The sequence below is a fragment of the Lygodium microphyllum genome, chromosome 8, assembly GCF_053477565.2.
Source record: "Lygodium microphyllum isolate KBCC chromosome 8, Lygodium_microphyllum_v1.1.10, whole genome shotgun sequence".
NCBI lineage: Eukaryota > Viridiplantae > Streptophyta > Polypodiopsida > Schizaeales > Lygodiaceae > Lygodium > Lygodium microphyllum.
Window position 1 is genome coordinate 143,053,462 of NC_141142.1, and position 22,578 is coordinate 143,076,039.

The 22,578-nt window shown below is 35.9% G+C and overlaps 1 pseudogene; it reads right to left on the minus strand.

Moving 5' to 3' along the window:
• Positions 1-14,111: 14,111 nt before the first annotated feature.
• LOC148032956 (14-3-3 protein 7 pseudogene) lies at positions 14,112-14,732 on the minus strand (annotated as a pseudogene).
• Between the last annotated feature and the right edge of the window lie 7,846 nt (positions 14,733-22,578).

The window sequence follows — 22,578 nt, forward strand, 5'->3', positions numbered from 1 at the left end:
ATCACATGGACAGGAGCCAGGTTGGACATATTTTACACATGTGGAAGGGGCAAGTGGATGCCCTCAAAGCCAAGGTATTTCTTATTACCTGAGGTGGTGGGGTTGGATCATGTCCTCATTATGATGACTTGTAGAACAATCACTGTCAAATCCATGCATAGAGGTTCACTGCCACTCAAATTAAATACCAATTTCTTGATTGAAAAGCAATGCATGCAAGGGGTTACTGGGCTATGGAAAGTTACTTCAAAAACTGTGTGTGCCAGGTGTTAATTGGAAAAAATGCATGAAGGCCATAACTGCATTCTCTAAACAGAATGGATGGGATAGAGCCGTAGTTAGACAATAACACACTGACTTAGCAATGCTATACCAAAATTGCTTTCTTGCTTGTTTTCTTCTCGATCCTTACGATAGCATACTTATGCATCTAATAAAGATTATTGAAGGCTATCTACAAGTGGTAGAGATTGACAGAATATTAGCCACCCAAATTCATCTGAGAGCATTGGGCAATCTATATGGGGAGTCAAGTCTTGCTTTCAAGTACTAAAAAATAAGTAGTGAAGGGATAGTTTTTTATTTCAAATATTGAATCCAATTTTGTCACCAAATCCTGCTTTGGCAAGATTGCTTTACTTCTTTCTATTTCAACATAGCAATAATCCATTGTTTCTAATAATAAGTTTTCTAGGTTGGTTAATTGGTCGTGTCATATTCGGCTATTTATCTTATCTATTGGTGCTTCAAGTAGAAAAAAATTTGACAATATCGTATCTGTTGACTAAACTTATCATTCATAAAACCTTTAGTATTATCTTCTTTATGAAACTATTGGTTTGCCTACACCACCCCCCCCCCCCCCCCCCCCCCCCCTCTAGCGGTATCTTTCTTAACGAGAAAGTTTCAAAATGAACCAATTAACTATGATAGGAGCTACTTCAATTCACCATCCCCTAAGCATTAGCATTGTAACCCGTGGTTGTCATCTCTTTTTGATCCAAATAGAACAAATTGGGCTTTGTGATACAAAAACAAAAGCCGAAGGAGTGATCAATGCATTGTTAAAAAAAGATAGTCAACTTATTTTTTTGAGAGCTGTTTGGTTAATAGTAACCACAATTGTATTGCACGTCATTGTCTAGTGCGTCAATTTTTAGAAGACACCTAGAAGAATCATTAAAGTTTTTTAATGTTCTACCATTAGAGCTTTATTCATATTAGAATTGAATTTTAGATCAAGTGAAGAAAATGGAAAATTTACAAAATGAGTTGAAGGATCGGATCAAACTTAAGGAACTCAACTCCATACTTTCGGAAGCGATTGAACCAAAAATTGGATGGAGGGACGAAGTGGATGCAAAAAGAATGAGCATATCTAAGATATATGATCTATTATTAAGGAAAATTTTTAGGGGTAGGATTCCAATTCTATAGTCATTTCTAACAACAAATGACTTGATCAAACTGATAACATATACATATAGAAATGATACAAGAGAACTTAATCATAAAAATTGAATAGCTAATTGGATCCATGGTGAATACACTTATTTTGAAAATTGCAAGATTCTGCTTCCTTGGGAAGACTTGTCAATAGATGCCATCGAAGTTTTACTTTTCACTTTTAAGAAGTTAATGATGCCTTATAAGCAGCCCTTTGGTATGGGACTTGAAACTATTATGAAAAAAGTAAAGAAGTTTTTGAAAAACCAAAAACCCTCTTTTGTGACTATAGCAAATGGATTGAGCTTTGTTTCTTCTTTATTTGGAGGAAATGTGTGGAAACCCTAGTCACCTTTGATTATCTAATATATTTTTACTCACTTGATTAAAGTCTTTATAATTTGACAAGGAAAAAGTTTGATTCATTGAGTGGTCCATTTGGAAAGAGAGTTATTTCAGAATATTCGGTTAATGTTCGATAATTGATTTGATCTAGGTGGCACAGAAAATGACATTTGTGAAATAAAAGATTAATAAATTTGGAAATTAGTATTAGAAAGACAAATGCAAGGTCAGTTAAATTAGTAAAGCATTATACGAAATCTTTTGATTTTTGAAGAAAATTTATAAAGGGATCTATGTGGTCTAGAATATGAAAAACGTTGATTTGGAAATTGTTCCAAGGAAAGGCTCATTTGCCTTTCGTTATGAGACTTATGGAAATTCATGTTTCCTCCCTACACGTGCCAAAGAATCAACTTATTTGGATTATGAAATATTAATAGATAATGCAGGAAGAGGACTGGATATTGATATAGAACAAACATCTAACTTTTCATCACCTCAAGGATTTATAAGTAGATCAAAGTATGAACAACTAGGCATAGTTGCTAGATTGGATGCAAGACCCATACACAAGGGTAGGGGCTTGCTATTAGTAGCACAATCCAATTTAAAATGATATATCAAACTACCCATTTTGATTGTATTTAAGAATATCGATTGTATATTATTGTTTCAATGCCTAGAATGGCTTAAAGATTGGATCGATTTATGCAAAGAAACTCATATTATATGTAGTTATGATGGAGAAGAGTACACACAAACTAGGTTGCCCAGTTGTTGGTTGAAAGAGGGTATTCAAATAAAGATTTTGTTTTCATTCAAACTTAAACCTTAGCATAATTAGGAGAAAAGAAGAATTGGTGGTAAAAGCATTGTCGAATACATGAAATTGCAAAATCCTGATACTATTATTCATTGCCTAAATACAAAAAAAGATGAGTTCACCTACTTAAGGGCTTGGGGATTTCAAAAGGATTTACCTTTTAGAACTATAAAAGAGGAACTTCCCTTTGGAAACCCATTAGGATAGAGTTGATTAGGATAATTAAAAAGAATATGCTTTTATGAATGAGGCAAACCCACCATTTACTTTCTAAACAAACTGCACTTTTAGAAATCTTGCAAAATTTAGCAAACAAATTCAATTTCTTTTATACACTAGAAAGAACTAGTAGAAAAATAACCTGGAAACAAAAGATTTAGTAAATTTCAAATTCAAGCGTGATGAATACTCTTTCAATAGAAGGCCAATTGATAAACAAGTCTATGAAAACTCAAGTTTGACCAATAATAATAAACAATCATATTTGCACAATAATGAAAAATAAGTGGAACAAAAAGGATTTGCACTAGATGTTTATTTGAGCTATGGAAGTAGTATCAATTGTTAACATAATTGGGAAAGAGCAAAGAATTACTTCATTTTATGGCAATATAATGTTAAAACAAAATTTATTGAATGTAGTTGCATAAAGTTCTAAGTTTTTTGTTTTTCAATGCTGATCCACATAGACCCAAAGTTTTTGACGATCTAATTTTGATGTAAAAAGTGGTTAGCACTCTATTAAAACTTAGAAGTAGATTGAAAAGGAATTTAGATAATGAATCTTTTAACGTATGTGTAGTACCTGTCCTTGAGGTAAAAAGTGAAAATGATTCTTCTTTTTGCAATATTGAAGATTTTTACTCGTGAGGGGTTGTCAGCAATTGCGGTTCCTTGAGTCTCTATCAATTTCAGAACTGAAAAAATTTGAAAGAAATTTATTAAAATCTATTTTTGATCTGAAAGAAATTGAAAAGAGAAAAATCTGTAGGAGTCCAATGGGAGTATAGAGGATCAAATGTCTCTTGTGTCTTGGTCACCACTTCGAAGAATTAGCATGTATAAATAATTTTTTCTTCGGTACTGCCAATGGTAGGCGATTCTTACCTCTTAGAATAAGAATGTATCCAATTATCAAAGACTAGTTAAAGTTCAATATTTACTAAATTTTCTTCAATTGGGGTTACCAATTCTTTGGTAATCTCATTTGAAAAAAATATTGGGTTAAAATCAGTAAACTCATTTGAGAAACTTGGAAGCTTTGTGTTATAGGTAATGATTTCTTCTTCAAAGATTCTCTTGCACCCTTTGTTGATTATTTGTTATTTCCCTCCCCTTTTTTAAAAACCATCAGAGTATTACATTTTTATCAAATTAGTGCAAAAAATGATCAGATTTCTTGGTTTGCTAGAAATCAATTGAGAGTAAGGAAGCGCATGTTACTATTATTATGGACAACAAGATCTCTATTTATTCATTGATGATTACTAAGAATGATAGTATTGGAGCTTTCAGATCTCAAGCATCTTACTTAACTTCTCGAGTCTCAAGAATCACCTCTCGTTTGGAATGATGACCTAGAGATTTTTCTTCCCAAAGGGGACTTTGGAAAATGTAAGCGTGTCTTGATATATTTGTTTATGAAGGATCTTAATGTATATAACGGAGTAGAAATTAGATTCATACTTATAAAGGGGTTATTATTAATTGGTGATAAATAATTTGAAAAGTAATCTAATTACTTTTTTAATTTTTGTGAAATATAGATTAATAGTTATTGGGAGATAAGTAACTTATGAGCATGTCCCTTGAGAAAATGGATCTAGTTATTGTGAGTATGGATCCTCATCCCCCATTAATGCATGGCATTCTTCAACTAGTCATTGTTGCAGATGGTGAAAATGTTGCTAATTGTGAATAATTGGTGGTAGGTTATTTACACATAGGGATGGAAAAAATTTCCTGAAAATCAAACAATTTTGCAATATCTTCCATATGTAACAAAATGGGATTATTTAGCTACTATGTTCATAGAAGTAGTAATAGTGAATGCACCAAAAAAGTTGGTGAATATTCAAGTGCCTAGAAGAGCTAGTTATATCAGAGTGATTATACTTGAATTAAGCTGAATAGCTTCCCATTTATTATGGTTGGGTCCCCTTATGGTAGATATTGGTACCCAATTTCCCTTCTTTTACACATTTCAAGAAAGAGAAATGATTCATGATTTATTTGAAGCTACCACAAGTATGCAAATGATAGTCAAATTTTTTTGCATCGAAGGGGGGGAGAGAGAGAGAGAGAGAGAGAGAGAGAGAGAGAGAGAGAGAGAGAGAGAGAGAGAGAGAGAGAGAGAGAGAGAGAGAGAGAGAGAGAGAGAGAGAGAGAGAGCCACAGATTAACCCTATGGTGTGTAGATAGACAAACACTTAGAATTTTTTCTTCACAATTTCTTACAAAAAAGTAATGAATATGAACAACTCATTACGAATAACGCAATCTTTCTTAGATGGGTTGAAGGAATTGGTTTCATTGCAAGAGAAGAGGCTATCAATTGGGGGTTATTAGGACCAATGCTATGAGGTCTGGGAATTCAATGCGATCTAAGAAAAGTGGATCATTACGAATGCTATGCCAAATCTTATTGGAAAATCTAATTTCAAACAAAAGGAGATTCTCAAGCTCATACTACCGAGTACGGATCAAAGAAATGAAGGAATTTATAAAATTTATTCAACAATGTTTGAAATTAATTCTTGGAGGTCTATATGAAAATTTGAGGCTTAGCATTTTTCTCAATGGAAAAATCATGCAAAATGGAATGATTTTGATTATCAATTCGCTAGGAAAAAATATTCTCCTACATTTAAATTACCTAAGCAGGAGCACCATGTAAGAATAGACGCTCCAAAAGGAGAACTAGGAGTTTTTCTAGCTGGGGATAATCATGTTTTTTCATGGAGATGGAAAATTCGATCGCTTTGGTTTTGTAAATTTGTAGATTCTCTATTAGTTAGTAAAGGGCATTAAATTAGCTAATATTATGACAATATTAGGTAGTATAAATACTTTTATGGGAGTGGTTGATCGTCAAAACGATAAGCAATATCAAAATTTTCATTGAACTGGTGGTTAAACTCATTGAGAAATCAAAAATATTGAGAGATTCTATCAAACCAATCCAAATGTAATCTATAGTTTATTAGTTGCTACAAGAGTAACCATAGGAGTGTTAGTAATTGTATGGCTCGAATGAAAAATATTTGCAAGGGTACAACTGCATATCAGGCCCGATTATGCTGGTCCTTTGGGGATTCTTCAATCTTTATCAAATAGAATTAATATTTTAACAAAAGAAGATACTGTTCCATTTAGAGGGGATACCTGGCTATTTAATATAGGTCCAACTATAATAGTCGTACTAGTCCTCACACGCTTTACCATAATAACTTTTGGGAAAGATGTTATTTTAGCCGGATCTGGCATATGCCTCTTTTTTTGAATTGCTGTATCAAGTATTACCCCCTTAGGCCTCTGGATTTGCACGTTATGGATCAAATGATAAATATTCCTTTTTGGGTGGTCTATGGGCTGCTGCTCAATCCATTATTTACGAAATACCCTTAGCTTTGTGCGTATTATCAATATCCCTATGTGCGATTCATCAAATATAAATGGTAAGATATTTCTAAATAATTTTTACTAATTTTATTATTAAAAAAATAAGTAGATAATCATTTGGGTAAGATTAAACAATGTTTTGCAATGATTAAATCAAATTCCATGTATTAAGTATGGGTGAAAAGGTCCATTTGATGTGATAATTATTGGTTAACCCCATGGATTGATTGTTCAAGCTTGAGTTGATGGGGTGGAATTTACCTTAGCAAACCTCGATGGACGGCTAGGAACACAAAAATGGGCAAGAGATTCATAAAAGGAAATAGGTGGAACAAGAGCAAAAGGGGAGGAAGTGTGAAACACTTAGAATGATCTAAAAAGAAATTGAAACCCCTCCCCCACTTTTTTTTTTGGATGGAGACTCAGTTAGGGTAGAAGTAATTGAAGAGTACCCAATTTGAAATCCCAATCTCAAGCATCTTTTTATCCACTTGTATTATGATTATCTAGGACAAAATAATCATTTTGACAATATTTTCATTCATTTTTGGATACAAATCAAATAAATTATACTTTAACATCTATTTATTAAGCCGACTCTATTTTCTACTCAACCTTTGTCTATATCTCTAACTAAACAAAAAGTTGTTAGTGAGCATCGACGACTGGTAGAAATATGTATGAAAAATAGGTTTATTAATAAATATTTTTTTTATTGAAACAAAAAACTGAGGAGGTTGAGATGGATTTAGAAGAAATCATTCTTTGTGGTGAGCAGAATTGTGTTGGTTCGAATTGGAACTTTCTATGCAAATCCGCTATGCTATTAAAATATGGAGCATGGCTTCCCTCTTAAATAACCAATAAGGAGCCATATGAATACTTAGCTTCATGTATGGTTTCGAATCAAAGATAGTAAAATACAACCACATTGTCGACTATCCTTATCTCAAAGTCTAAGTATAGTTGATATAGTTGACAACCAATCCAAGTATGGTATATTTGGGTGGAACATTTGCGCCAACCTATAGGTTTCATAGCTTTCTTTATTTCTTCATTAGCCAAGTGTGAAAGATTGCCATTTGATTTACTAGAAGTAGAGGAATTCATTGCTATTTGTAATGGCTCTTTACTTAGGTAGGTTAGATCTATAAACTATTATCCATCCTAGAAATAATAGATTTTTCCTATCTACCAATGCTAACTATAATTACCTTCGTGCATTTGAAGTAGAAGTGAATATCATTATCACGTCAGCTAGATCTTATTTATTTTTGTTTGCTTCTATCCTAACTAGATAGTCCTTGCCATGAGTTAGAATAGATCAATTATTAGACCTTAGATGGAAAATTCTCTTGTCCATTGCTTTGGGAAATTTGTTTCGTTAATAGCTTCCCTTTAGCTTTTGTCATTGCGCTAGAGCCCCCAACCACTGTGGATAGGTAAGTTTTGCAACATTCCCATCTCTCCCCTAATTGAACCTTCTCATTATGTATCTTTCTTAAATAAATGCCTATCATATGTTCTTGATCATAACCGAGTTACAAAATTATGGTAACCAACAAGCAGTACAAGCTGCAAGGTACATTGGGCAGTATTTTGCAATCACATTGGATGATCTGAACCAATCACCCATCACTATTCAATATCCATATGAAAAACTTTTACTATCTGAGCATTTCCATGGAAGAATCTATTTTGAATTTGATAAATGTATTGCTTCCAAGGTTTGTGCTTGTGTGTGCCCAGTCAATTTGCCAGTTGTTGATTGGAAATTAATGAGGAGTATTAACAAAAGATTAGAAAATTATAGATATCTTTTATTTTGGAGTTTGCATCTTTTGTGGAAATTGGATTGAATGCTATCCGATAAATTACTTGTCAATGGCTGAGGACTATGAGCTTTCCACATATGATTGCCACTAATTAAATTATGACCAAGTGGATTTAGGTTGGCTACCCCTTTCTATTCAACAAGACTCCACCATTCACATTATCTCCATGAACTACCAAAAAATGAAAGGAGATTTTGAAAGTCGAATAAGTGTTACTACCATCATCCCCACCTACATACCATGAATTAACTTGTTAAGAACCAAAAATTTGCTTTTATAAATCACTTGAAAAATTCCTAACAAGTGCTAATTTTTCAATTGCTTATTACGTGAAATTTGAAACGAATTGAGAATATATTTGAATTAAAAAAATTAATCAACAAATTAAAGACTTATAAACTTAATTTTTATTTATTTGTTAATTTATGTGTGTATTTACATTTACATGTATGTGCGTGCATATTTATGCACATACATGTAAGAGAGAATTACAAACAAGTAACTAAAAATTTATGTGATACTCATATGATATAGTAATATAATTGAAGATAAAAAAATTATTTAACAGATTGTGCAAAACAAGTTTATCTAAATCAATTCATCAGTTTATTTTCATCTTAATAGAATTAGGTATTTCATCAATTCATTCTACTTTCATGTTGGGATTGGTTATTACTTGCATATCCCTATTTTACCTTATACTATAAACATAGATTTTATAGTTGCCACACAATTGCTCATTTATGTAGGAGCTATAAATGTTTTAATTGTCTTTGCTGTAATGCTCATTTGTAAAATAGTAGGATCCGATTCCTATCCAACCAAAGAGTATGGCATTACCATAACAGCTTATGAAACTATTTTTATATCACCAACCATCATTATTCAAAACATAGAATGGTCTTATGCTTCCTTTTCAAATAATCAATAAAAATTTATTGAAGAGTTGGCTAAAAAAAGTGATATTAAAGAGATCAACTATTGATTATTAACAAAATTCTTGGTTTCTTTTGAACGTCTTTCTAAAATCCTTTTAGTTGCTTCAATAGGAGCTATCACCATGGGTGTGAGGAACAAACATAAGTAATGAACAAAGGAGTTGTTACACCTCCACCTTTCTTCCAACATAAATCCTCATTGTGTCGATCAATGGTAATCAACTCAAAATTCTACTAATACTTGAATGATCAAGTTTTTTTGTGGGGGGTTGATACATTACAATAGATCATGAATTAATGTTAGGCACCTATTCATTCCGTGTTGGTTTCTTCGGATTAATCATGAATCAAAATATGGTGCAAGCACTCATGTGTATTGAATTGAACTTCAATGTGGTTAATATGAATTTTATAGCATTTTCTAGCTCTTTTAAAAATCCACTATTAGAGGGGGGGATCTTTTCCCTATTCCTAATAGTTGTAGCAGCATTGAAGTCTCCATTGGATTATCTATTACTCTAGTAATTTATCAAAATAGAGGATTAATACATATTGATCAAATTAGTTGATTGAAATGGTGATGAATCCATAAATATATTTAAATAAAATACCGAACTAATCTTAGTTTTTTTGTTACACTTAACTAAGAAGTCTTTGTCAAACCCTCCATCTGTGAACTAATTCTCCTATTTGAAAGATTATGCCGCATCTGTCTCAATTTCCATTAATTAATCTGGTTAAACGTACCCATACGACGATATTACCATAGGTCACATACTTTGGTAGTTACTTGGGAAACACGAAGGGAAGGGAACACACTTTTACAACCCATTGTATTGGGAAAAGAATATTTGTGAGACCCTAATGTAATAAGAGTAGAAAATTTCAATGGCACATTCAATGAAAATATATGACACTTGTATTGGTTGTACATAATGTGTTAGAGCTTATTCGACAAATGCACTAGAAATGATATCTTGGGATGGATATAAAGGAAATCATATAGCTTTTTCTCCTAGAATAGAAGACTATGTAGGTTGTAAGAGATGTGAATTCACTTTTCCAATAGATTTCCTAAGCGTACATGTTTATCTTGGAGCTAAAACGACTCACAACACGGGTTTAGCTTATTAATTAGTTGTATCAAAGATTATTAGTCAAATACTACCTTTTTTTTCTTTTATCATTACCAATTCATACTCAAATCTTTATAAAAGATCTTGATATGAATTGAAATGATATGAACTTACCAAAAACTTTCAAGACAATTGAATTATCACCCATGATGAGTAACTTAGCTCGGCTAGTGATAATTGTTCTCTTCCCAATTTTTGCGGGTTTCTTGATTCCATTATTTCTTTAGTGTGAAGGCAGTAGAATGGTCCTATGGTAACCTTAGGCATTTGTACATTAGAATTTTCATTAATCACTTATATATTTTATTGTTATTTCCATTTTCATGACCAATCCATTCAATTACTTGAAATTTTCAGTTGGATTGACTCTATTCAATTCTGTTGTTGGAGGCTAGGCATAGATGGGCTTTCCATGAGTCTGATTCTACTTACTGTCTTGTTACTACTGTAGCGGTGTTGTCAGCTTGGCCAATCACTAAAAATACACATTTGTTTTATTTTTCAATGCTAGTTATGTATAGCAGTCAAATAGGACTATTTATACAATTATTGCAATTTAGGACGAAGGGGGCAACTAGATCAAGGAGATGATGAAGGGATTTGCAATGTGTTATGCAAGCATTTAGCATCAATTGTTGGGAGTGGCCCTCTATTAGTTGATAACTATGAGAATCAAATCCTTTGACAATACATTTATTCTAATGGCTCAAAAGGACTGGATTAGAGATGACATTGGAGGTATGATAGAGATATGGAAGAGGGGACTCACCAAGCTTTGGAAGGCCAATGTCATCAATTAAGCTTAATATGGCCTTATGGACAACATCATACAAGATAGATTGATTTTTTAAGGAAAATCATCTTTTTGTATTTTGTGCAAACAAAGAGAGGAATCAATCAAGCACATGCTATTATGGTCAAAAAACATAACAAATGCATTTTTCTTAATCATTGGATTAAGGAAAGGGTCGAAGAGAGTTTGTTGCATGTGCAAGGATATGATATTCTTGTCTTTTCTACTTTGGAGATAGTAGAGTCCATTTCATGGTTCTCTCCTCCTTTTTACTCAAAATCTCCCAAATTTGGCATCTTTTGGTAGTCTCAAAGCTCTTAACAAATAATAAAATGTAACAAAAGATGTAAAAAACATGGAATGAAGTTTGTACTATGTGTTTTGGAAATTGAGAGGTATTTGAATATATTTTTTTGGCACCCATTATATTTTCATTAGTCTCATTAACGTTCTCTTTGAATTCATCTATTTGTCCTCTCTAAGTTTTTTCCTTTGCACATTATGTGTAGCTTCATTTTTACATGGCATCCACAATGTGTCATTCTCATTACATAATTTCTTGCACTGTCTATAACAAAAATGCAGATGGGAAGTGGAAGGGCAAGATGTTCAATATGAACAATTGGATTACCATGTTGCCATCTTGCAAGGGCTCTTACAAGGTGAAGAAAAAAAAAGAGAGAATATCAAATGTCACTTGAAGGGGCATCTTGTTGGTTTCAAAATCATAGCCTAAGGGTGATTTTCTCAAGTGTAACTTGTTTACATTACTTGCCTCTAAATGAACATTTTTCTTAGCAAACACATAGTAAGTTTTGAGTTGAATAATGTATGTGAATATATAGTTTTCGTTACAGCATGTAGAAAATAGTGGATTATTGGTGTTAGATATCTTTCCAATCGACAAGTTTTGGGTGGCAGATTTGTGGAGAGCCTTAGTGGTACATTCTATGCAATTCATAAAGAATTTGTAGACATTATGTATGTTGATCAAATCGCATTCTTATTGAAGGTAGGATATTTATCTATTATGTATAATATGTGGTTTCCTCAAGTAAATGTGTATGGACACATTGAGGATTTGCCATTGCCAAATCTTGCATCTCTAAATTGGGAGATTCTTGATGAAGCAATGGTGTAAAGCTTTACACTTAGAATAGCCCAAGACATTCAAAAGACCATGACTCCTAGAAGGATCTTGAGAAGAATACGCTTATTGTGGTTTGTACCCTTTTATGTCTTTGTAGCTTTCTCTAAAATAACAAAGTTCTACAAGGGAAGGCACTTCATTGAATGTGAGGATTAAGAGGTATTCTTCAGCTTCCTCGTCTAAGGTGTCTCTCATAAGATAATCTAGAAACTCGTCATAATGCTCCCTAAGATGTTCCTTTTCTTTCCATATTAGTGGATATGCTAGGTATTCCTTGTGTTTTTTAGGCAATGTACCCATATCGACATGAACATAAATGCATGTGAGTAACTTCATCCTACATCCAATTTCATAAAGCACTCTATAACATCTCTATTCTCTATGTGAGCTTGCTCTACTACCCTTTTCTTTCGAGTTATGATTGTTGCTTTGGGCTTTAGCCTACCTAGAGATTTGGGTCAAGATAAGCAAGATTGGTCAACTACATGATTTCTTGTGCTTTAAAAGTTTTCATGTTTATCATGAGGTACCGTGGCTATTGCATCTAGTTTCTTGTTGGGTGTGATAAGTGTAATCACAGCTAAAGGTTGTGATATTTTGATTCCACTCTTAATTGATCATTATGAGCTTTGTTATTAGGGGATTGAGTTTTCTCAAAAGCACTTGACTGCAATTTTTGCTTAGAATCTTTAGAACCCTTGGAATTACCCATATGGTGATCACTCTTTGGAGAAGCAAGTGTGAAATTGCTTGTAGTTCGATGATCTGATGACAAGTGTGCCAGCTTTTTGTTATCCATGGGCTACGTTTTATGGATTCTATAGCTGCCACTTGCACATGTTGTTGTTGCTGTTTCAATTTTTTTCTTTTCTTTTGTTTAGAAATGGGGGTGTAGAATTTGGGGATTCAGAGACCTGAATCGGATTAGCAATTGAGTTGCTTTGGTTAGTCATTGTAAGTGCTCTCTTTTCCTTTTGCCTCCTAATGGAACTTTTTTTAACTCATGTTGAGTGATATTGTTAGGTTGTGCTAATTCAAATAGAGTCTAGCTTTTCAACGGTTTCTCCTCTGTTTGGTGTTTTATACTTGATGTTGGTGGCTACTCTTGCTTACTTTTTAGCTTTAGAACTTTATCTTAGTGAATGGTGATTTTCTTGTCCTCAAGGGTTCTATTCAACATTGCCTGCCTCAATTGCCCATCTTCAGGTTTTGTTTTGGGTCTAGATTTGTTGGGGTAAAGGCCAATAGCCAATAGCTAGCAGGCAAGGGTATACACATACACTGTACAGTCATATATATGCTGAAGGTAACAAAGAATTAGTATACCATTCATTGTACTCACATAACTCTCCCGAGAGCTTGTGTTTCTTGAAGTGAGGAGTGCGAGAAGTGAAGCTTTGTTGTTGTGAAGGTCAAGAATTTAGGCTTCTTCTTTAACATTGATGCTTGTTTCTTGCATCTTAATAGAGGTAGAGCCATTAGTAGTTGGGATTGAAGCAAAATAGCTTGGCTTGAGAGATCTTTGTACATGGTTTTGATTTATGCAAGCATAGGGCCTAGTTAGGTAGGGGGACAACTTGTCTCTTTGAAGTAGAGAGCCTACGTTTAGTGCAAGTAGAGGGCTCAAGGTAGGGCCTTAAGTAAGGGCTCTATTTGTGTCTATAATAGAGAAAATGAAATAGAGAAAGACTTGATGATTTGTTGAGATTGTGATGTCTATAGATTGTGTTGTTGATCCAGATTCATGAAGAGGTTGTTTATGTTAAAAGCAATTTGTATTGATGCATTTTTCTTAGTTAGGATGATTCACCTTTTTTTTTTGGTTCTTGAAGCTACAAGGCATCTATTTTACCACAAAAACCTTTTTGCAAGGTTCAAACATTTGTCAATAGTGATTAGTTTGCACTTGGAGGCTCCTAGATTACTCCAACTTTGGATTATGTATAGATTTCCATAGATTTGTCATTTTGGAGGTTTTCTCATGCTAGTTTATGCTCATCTTGCAATGTTTATGTGGACTAAAACTAATTTGTAAAGGTAGTTGACATTATGTATTTGGTCTCCAATGGTTGTTTTATGCTCACACGGAATACATGGAAAACCTTCAAAGCTAGTCCAAGTCGGATAGGGTGGATAGGTGGCAAATCTGTACTAGCCGTGTTTGATGGAGCAGCGTGATAAGCTGTAAGAGACTGATTTGCAACCTCTTTTCTTTCACTGCTTGTCTTAAACTCGGCCAAATACCGGAAGCAATCACATTTCATCTTGTAATAAAACACTATCGATTCTCCTGTGCTGGATGACGGAATAAGGTGTTGATCAATAATCATCAAGATATCGTTGCAGATCTTGGACAGTTCTTTCTCCACTTTGTGACTATATCCTTTAATCCATTTAATATTTTGTTCATTGGTTTTTGCTTCTTCTTTCTACTTAATGGAAGACAATATCCTCCATGAAGCCCGGCAAGCTCCAATGACATTCTTATAGCCAATAGATAGCAAGTTCCTTTCTTCAACTATCAATTCTACATCAAGCTTGGCCACTTTCTTCATTGACTCAACCATCTCATCATATCGCTCCTCTTGCTCAATAAGCTTGGCCATTTAGACATGGCTTTCATGCTCCTTCTCGGTACCCATGGTGTACAGGAGGGGGGAAGCGACTCGAGTAAAGCGTGGTAGATTGACGAGATCCAAACATGGGAAGGGGGGCAGTGGATGTGAAGGCCCCAAGAAGGAGAAGTGTGGGAAGAAGATATCAGAGGAACGCCATGGCCGGGACTATGCAGAGAGGAAGAAGAAAGTAGACATCAGAAAATAAAAGAGAGAGAGATATGAAAGCTCCAAGTTGCTTGGCTATGGCTGCCAAGTAGGTAAAGTGAAGAGAAGAAGTGGGAGATGAGGTCTTGAGCTAGGGATTGAGCTCAAGCCAAGCTACATGACAGTGAAAGAGAGTTGAAGAAGCAGTCCCATGCCCGACTAGGCTCTTATACCATGCGGAAATGTGTGGGATCTAGGACATGGCAAGGAGCTATTATAGATGGAAGATGAAGGCCAAACTCATGATGACATAGACAAGTAGAGACAACTGCTACACAAGTGAATTAGGTTCCAAGATGACGGCTTGGACTCATAAACACAATATTGTGTAGGACTGAAAAAGACAAGATACCTAATTGAAAGTACAAAGCATCATGACATTGTATTCATTCCATATGAAAAGTGGTAGTCAAGTACAATGCTTTATAGTTGCTGGATGGGTAGCAGTTTTCCCTTTCTGTGCATATGGGATTCAGTCTGCCTACATGTCCTAAGCCCAAAACTGCTTCATACAAAGAGGCCACAGTAGATGTGATTGCAAATATCTCAACAATGTCTAGAAAACAATACAAGCATCAGCAAAGGTACTAGCAACAACACCAAGGGCAACAAGGGGGGAGCCTTTGACTACCATAGCATAGTCACAAAGGAAAAAACATGTATCCAAGGCTTCAACCATAGGGCTTGGAGGAGTACTGATGACCATAATCTAGGAGGCCATGGGACAGGTGGAAAGAGAAGAAGTAGTGGAGGAGTACTGATGACCATAATCTAGGAGGCCATGGGGCAGGTGGAAAGAGAAGAAGTAGTGGAGGAAACCCTGGCACCCTCTCGTCGACCCCAAAGAGGAGCATCGCTCCCCCACTCTAGCGAGTCCACCTATTTCACTCTCAATAGAAGAACAAGGGGAGGACAAAATCAACAAGGATCAACAAGACAAAACAAAAAGAGCTGCTAATGAGAAGGAGACTGATTGGCCCACTCAATAGCAACAAGGAACTTTGAGTGAAAGGACAATCTACAAGTAGTAAGGCTTAGAGCTATCAAGCCATGGTGGGAGAAGGAATATCACACTTAAAATCCTGTAATACTTCCACGCAATTAAAAGTCAGTTGGTTAGTTAGAAAGTTAGTTAGTCAATTGGTAAGTTAGTAAGGTTACTACTTAAAGACTAACTAAAATAAAAACTAACAAACATTAATAACTAATTAACTAATAATTTAAAAAAGAGAGGATCATAACCCGACATTTTTTCCGGATTGACAAGGACTATAGCCATCCGTCATGAAAGTTACAACGTGAACGAGGGTTATGAGTTATATTAGTCATTGGTATCAATGTCTATAGTGTGGATGGTCAAAAAATACTAGATTTTCGAATAAAACTAGCATCTTTTTATATTTTGGATATTATTTATTGTAAATATCTTAAAAAGCTATGAAAACTTCTAGCTGCAGTGCTATGGATCCGTGCTTGTACATGAAGAAAACCCGTGACAATTTTTTACTAATTTTGGTACTCTATGTGGATTATATGATTTTAGCAGGGACAGCTCATGAGGAGCTAGATACTCTTAAGACTCAGCTCAAGAAGAGATTTGAGATGAAAGATCTAGGACAGGCCTCTCATATACTTGGTATGTGCATTACGCGCGATAGATCTCAGGGACTACTCTATCTGTCACAGAGGGAGTACATTCATAAAGTCCTTGAGCACTTCTACATGTAGGATGTTAAGCCTATTGGCTATCCATTAACTTCTCATGTAAAGGTTTCACAGGCCCATTATCCACAGACAGATGAGTAGAGGGCCGAGATGGCCAAGATTCCCTATGCATCAGCCGCCGTGGGTAGTCTTATGTATGCCATGATAGCCACGCGTCCAGATATTGCTTTTGCAGTTGGTGTTGTGGCACGTTATATGGCTACACTTGGCAAGAAACATTGGGATGCCGTTAAGGGTATCATGAGGTACCTGAAGGGCACAGCAGATATATGTCTTTGTTATGGCAGCCAGGATATAGAAGTCGTGGGGTACACTGACTCTAATTATGTAGGACATGCACATAGTAGGAAGTCCACTTCTAACTATGTGTTCACTTATGTTGGAGGGGCTATCTCTTGGATGTCCATGGTGCAAAAGTGTACGGCCCTTTCTACTACAGAGGCCGAATATATTGTAGCCACAGAAGCTTGCAAGGAGGCTATCTGGTTAGGCCGTTTGATTGTAGACCTTGGTATGACAGATGCTATGCCTACACTGCATTCGGATTCTATGAGTGCTATTCAGTTGGCCAAGAATCCAATCTTCCATACGGAGACGAAACATATTGAGGTGAGGTATCACTTCATTCACGAGGTCATTGAGGATAGCTCTGTTGACCTTATCAAGATTCCAACTGAGCAAAATCCTGCAAACTTGCTCATGAAGAGCCTCACTACCGAGTGCTTTGCCTTCCTCAAGAGATTGATGGGCATTGGATGAGATATATTTTTCTCATCATGCTGTATATGTGTACATGTTGTACTGTCTTTTCTTTTTTCTCTCTCACTGGGGAAGATTCGCCTTTAAGTGGGAAGTTGTTGGGGGGAAAGGTGCCTCTGCTTAGCCGCCATATTACTACACTGACAGTACCCGCCACTGCACACTACAGGTGGCGGGGGCCCATCACAGTCACTTATTCTTTATTCTTTTAGTGACCGTTTGAAGAAAGGAAGGCCCGGCCACACATTGTGGTTGTTGGAGTTCCCACTTTTGAGTCTCTCTCTCTCTCTTGGCTCTTGCTATCCATCCGCCATAGCTCTCACCATCAAGCTTCTTCCTCCTGGGTTCTACTTCCCTTTCAAAAGATTTCTATGTAGTCAACCATCCAGCAAAGTGCTCTCCACAAGTGGATTCATGACACTCTTCCAAGATGAATGGAACCTCATTAGGCATGACACATTAGCGATAAACATCATTGATCCCTTGTGGATATAGTATTCCTACAAGCAAGGAAAATTTCAAGGCTTGCTGTCTAATTTTTCTCTTTTCAGCCTTCAACAAAGTGGCTCTAGTCTCTCCTGTGAATAGATAATGTATTATGGCAGCATACCATGACAAAATGGAGGCTATATCAATTTTAAATAAACCCTCAAGGTCACTACCTTCAACCAAGACTTCATTCGACTCCTCAAAATCTACAAAATATTCAATGATGCCATGCAACTTCGATGGCTTACTCTTGATTTCATAGTCAAACTCTTACAAAGTGATTAGTCACTTTGCTATAGGTGTTTAAGCAGCTGCAACTTATTCAACAATAGTCTTAGCTCCTCTGCCTTTGTATAAAATACTATATTTTTATATAAGATGTAATACCTAAATTTGTTCATTGTAAAGACCATCCCAAGGCATAGTTTCTCCATGTAGGTACAATTAATCTCGAACATTCCCAATTTGCAAGATTGGCAAATGCAATCGGATGGTACCACTTCTCCCAAATCTGGACTAAACAAAAACTGATACTATATTGTAGCTACTGAAAGTATATAAAATATCTCTCTTCTTTTAGGTTATTTTAGGACTAGTGCTTTTACCAAATGCTACTTCATATCCTCGAAGGATACTTGACATAGATCACTCCAAACAAATAGACAGTTAAAGAATAATAGATTCATCAATGGCAATATCCTCTTAGCCAATGCATTAATGAATTGTTGATAATATCCGATTGATGACAAAAAGCTATGCACTTATTTAGGAGTACATAGCGGACTCATAATGATGATAACCTTTATCTTTTTAGGATCAATCTCAATACTAGCCAAGCTAACCATATGGCCTAACAATAATCCATAGGGCACTCCAAAGACACATTTGTTTGGATTGAGAGCAATGTAAAACTGCTTGCACTACTCAAATCATTTTCTTAACATAATCAGCTATCTCTCCCTTGTGGTGGCTATCCCTAAATCATCAATAAAGACTTTTAGCTCCTCTAGGAAAATATCACCAAAAGTTTTATCAGATGTACGTTGCCAAGCCCCCAGCACATTGCATAATCCAACAGTTGTAATATGATACACAAAGGTGTCAAATATAGTAATAAATCTCATTTTTAACTTATCTTCCTCTACGATAGCCATTTGGTTATAACTAGTGAAGTAGTCCATAAACGAGTAGATATCCTTGCCTGCTAATTGATCTAAAATCTGATCAATGAATGGCATCAGATAGTAATATTTGATCACCTATTTTATTGAGCTCCCTAAAATCTATGCAAAGCTGGATTTTATTATTATTTTTCTTGATAATTACTGGTGAACACCACTTTGTGTGTTGTGCAGGAAATATTAGGCCACCCTTACGCAATTCTTGTAGCTCCTCAAATAGTCTATCCCTTAGCTCAAAAGATATACACCTTACTTTTTGTCAAATAGGATGGTTACCTTCCTTCAAGGGAATAGTATGCATAGCTAGACTAGGAGGAATATCCCTCAGCTTATCATAGCTCTTGGAAAAAATATCATGAAATTCTTCAATCAACACGTAGTCCTTTCTCTCTTCGAGACTAAGCATAGATCCTAATTTAATTGGTCGTGGCTCATTCAACGTATCAAGATCTAACTCAATCACATCTGTATCTTTGATTCTGTCTTGAGCTTCTATCGAATCATTCAAAGTTACCTACTAGACATCTTTTGTAGTGGATTACACTCTTGATTCATTGCTTGATGAAGTATCATTTCTAGAAGGATTCTCTAATGCATCTAATTTTGTCGAAGATAAGGGTACTTTCTCACTTTGAGGAGATTCAGAATATGCATCCACTATTATGTGTCTGGCACATTTGACAAAAAATTAATGACCAATAGATATATCAACTTGATAGTCGGATTGCAAAATCCATGGCCTTCCTAATAATACTCGATAGCTTATCCACCTTGCAAATCAAATAACCCTAAAGTCCAAAATGCATTTCACATTAGTAGTCACGTGGAGTTTTGTAATGCAATATTTTAGTTGTCTTAAATAGTCATTAGCCATTCGAAGAATTGTGGAGGTATCCTTTTGGATCTCTAGTCTTAGCCTTTTCATCAATTTTAAACTCATAATATTGATGGAGGATCCCGTATCCACAATGGCATGATCCACTAATATGCTATCAACATATGCAGCCACCCTTGGGAAATGCTTTTCAGCATGTTCAAACAAATCATCTCCCACATGGACTATTCCCAAGGGTTTGACGATATACCCAATGCGAAGGATCTTCTTAAACTCTTTACGCACTCTTGGAGATAACTTGATCAGCTATTGTAGGAGATTCACATCGAGAATTATCTTACAAAGAGAATTGGCTAAGTCAAATTTATGATAATTAGCAATGGTTCTCTTCTCCCGCCAAACCATTATTTCTCTTGGTCACCGAATATGCTTAGGTGCCTCTTTCTTGGCTTTTACCTCCTTCTTTGGTAGCCTCGTGAATTAGCTTTGCCATCAGTAACTTTTAGAGAACCGGCTTCCACACTAGGATTAAGGACTTCCATCTCCTTATCATCCTATTTAGGGTTTGTCTCAATAGGTTCTACATTATTCTTATCACCTTCTTCAAACTTTTGGCCTCTTGTAATGGCTCATAAATTGGAAGCCTCAGTGGTGTTGACATGCATAGCTTTGATAAGGCTGACACCACTGCCACTAGGCAACTCTTCTATGATAGCTTTTTCTCTTTGCAATATTTACTTTGGTCCCTCATCCCACTATTGAAGGTTATTCCCTTGTGCTCGATGATTAATCGGACTGAGACTGTGATGGAGAAGCTCTCCATCTTCTCTTCTCTTTTCTCCTCTTGTCTTGTGTGTGGCAATGGAGCATAGAGCTTGGAGCTTGAGGATCAAGCTTGCTTGAGCTTGCACCTTGGATTGTGGATCTACTGGAGTGCTCAGGGGAGGATGCAACTCAATCAAGTATGGAGGTAAGCTCACTACACTCATAGGTGTGAGAGCACATATGGCTATGTGAGAGATAGCCATTGCACTTGGCTTGAAATGCTTGGAGCAATAAGCAATCTGTGGGTCTTGGCAGTTGAGCGAGAGCTCCCACATTTTGATTCCATGGTGTCGAGACCAACAAATTCAAGCTTTGAGTACTTGCATGCTTTAAATCTAGTGACGAAGTAGGAGTTCAACTCTAAAAAATGGCACTTGGTTTTAGGTAGGAAGCAAGGGAGTCGAAGGCCATTCGATCTCTTTTGTAGATTAGATTAGGGTTAGAAAGCTTTCTATGCATTGGTAAGAGTAAGAGTTGTACATTTTGTATCAAATTTAAGACACTAAGGTTTGGGAAATAAGAAAAAATAAGGAAAAGTTAACTCTCTAGATAACCACAAAATAGGGAAACATGGAAATAAGTACCTGCCCCCTTAGTCGTATCAAATCAGCCCACTATAGACAAACTGCTGACATAAAGCTCTCAAGAGAGCAAATGCATGTAACTGTCCCACAAGCTCAAGCTCATTTGTAAATAAGACTCTATGTACATCCAAATATACCAAGAGGCTCTCATTGGAAGTGAATTCAGATGCAAAGAGAGCAAGCAACACTCTAATACAGCAAATACATAGCATCAAACATGCCAAATCCTAGTAGGGTACATCCGGAGCATAAATCCCAAGCTATCTCAAACCCGTAAAGCATAAGCCTGAAAGCATGCAAAGAGCATGTAACTGACAACCAAATGTAATGTCCAATAGATCCAAAATGCTCAAATACATCTGAAGATGAAGCTCCAAGTAACTATCAAGCATGGGCAAACCAAGTGGCATCCGTATCTAACCAAAGCATAAATGCAAGAAGCCTAAATGTCAAGTAGTGAAAATAGGCATAGATTGGTCCAAAGCATGCCAATTGAAGCCAAATGCCAGTGAAGAACAACCAAGTTGGAGCTTAATACAAGCTCAAAAGCATTCCGAAACCAAAGACAAGCTCGATGTCATACCCCGAAGGTCAATACTTCATTGCATATCCCAAAGACATACCCCGATTAGCATAGGCATAAGCATACATGAGTAGAATGACTTCAATCCACTATATTACAGCAGACATTCACTGCTCCAAACCGAGTATTTCAGGCCTCAAATCAGCACCAAAATGATGGCAAAGCATATGCACAAGATAGCATGATCACCGAGTATCAATAGGGTGTCAAACCACTTCACTATGTATGCCCAAACCAAGCATAACATTAACTGTCAGTGTAGTACTAATATAAAATGCATGTGACCTGCTGTAAACTCTTTCAAAACAGTGCTAAAGAGGTTTCAAATCAGTGCCCAAGCTTGAGGAGCATCAATACATGGCCAAGAACCATTTGCCAAGCACCTAAATAGTCAAAACTTAGTATATGAGCCACCAAGCATGAAGTGTGTAGTCGAATGCTGATCACATATGGGGCTAGAATCCGGTGCAAAATATGTAGGATGCTCTGGAGTTGCTACAATGCCATGTGGCCTAAATGGCAAGTGTGGGGGGTAGGGTAGGCACCAATGAAGCCTAGGAAGAGGCCTCAACAAGCCACCATGAAGGGGGAGCAAGATATTAGCTCCATGAAACTTGGATATGGCTGCCCTGTTGCCTGCACCCTGTGGACTGAATAAAACCCAATAAAAAATGAACCAATACCTTTG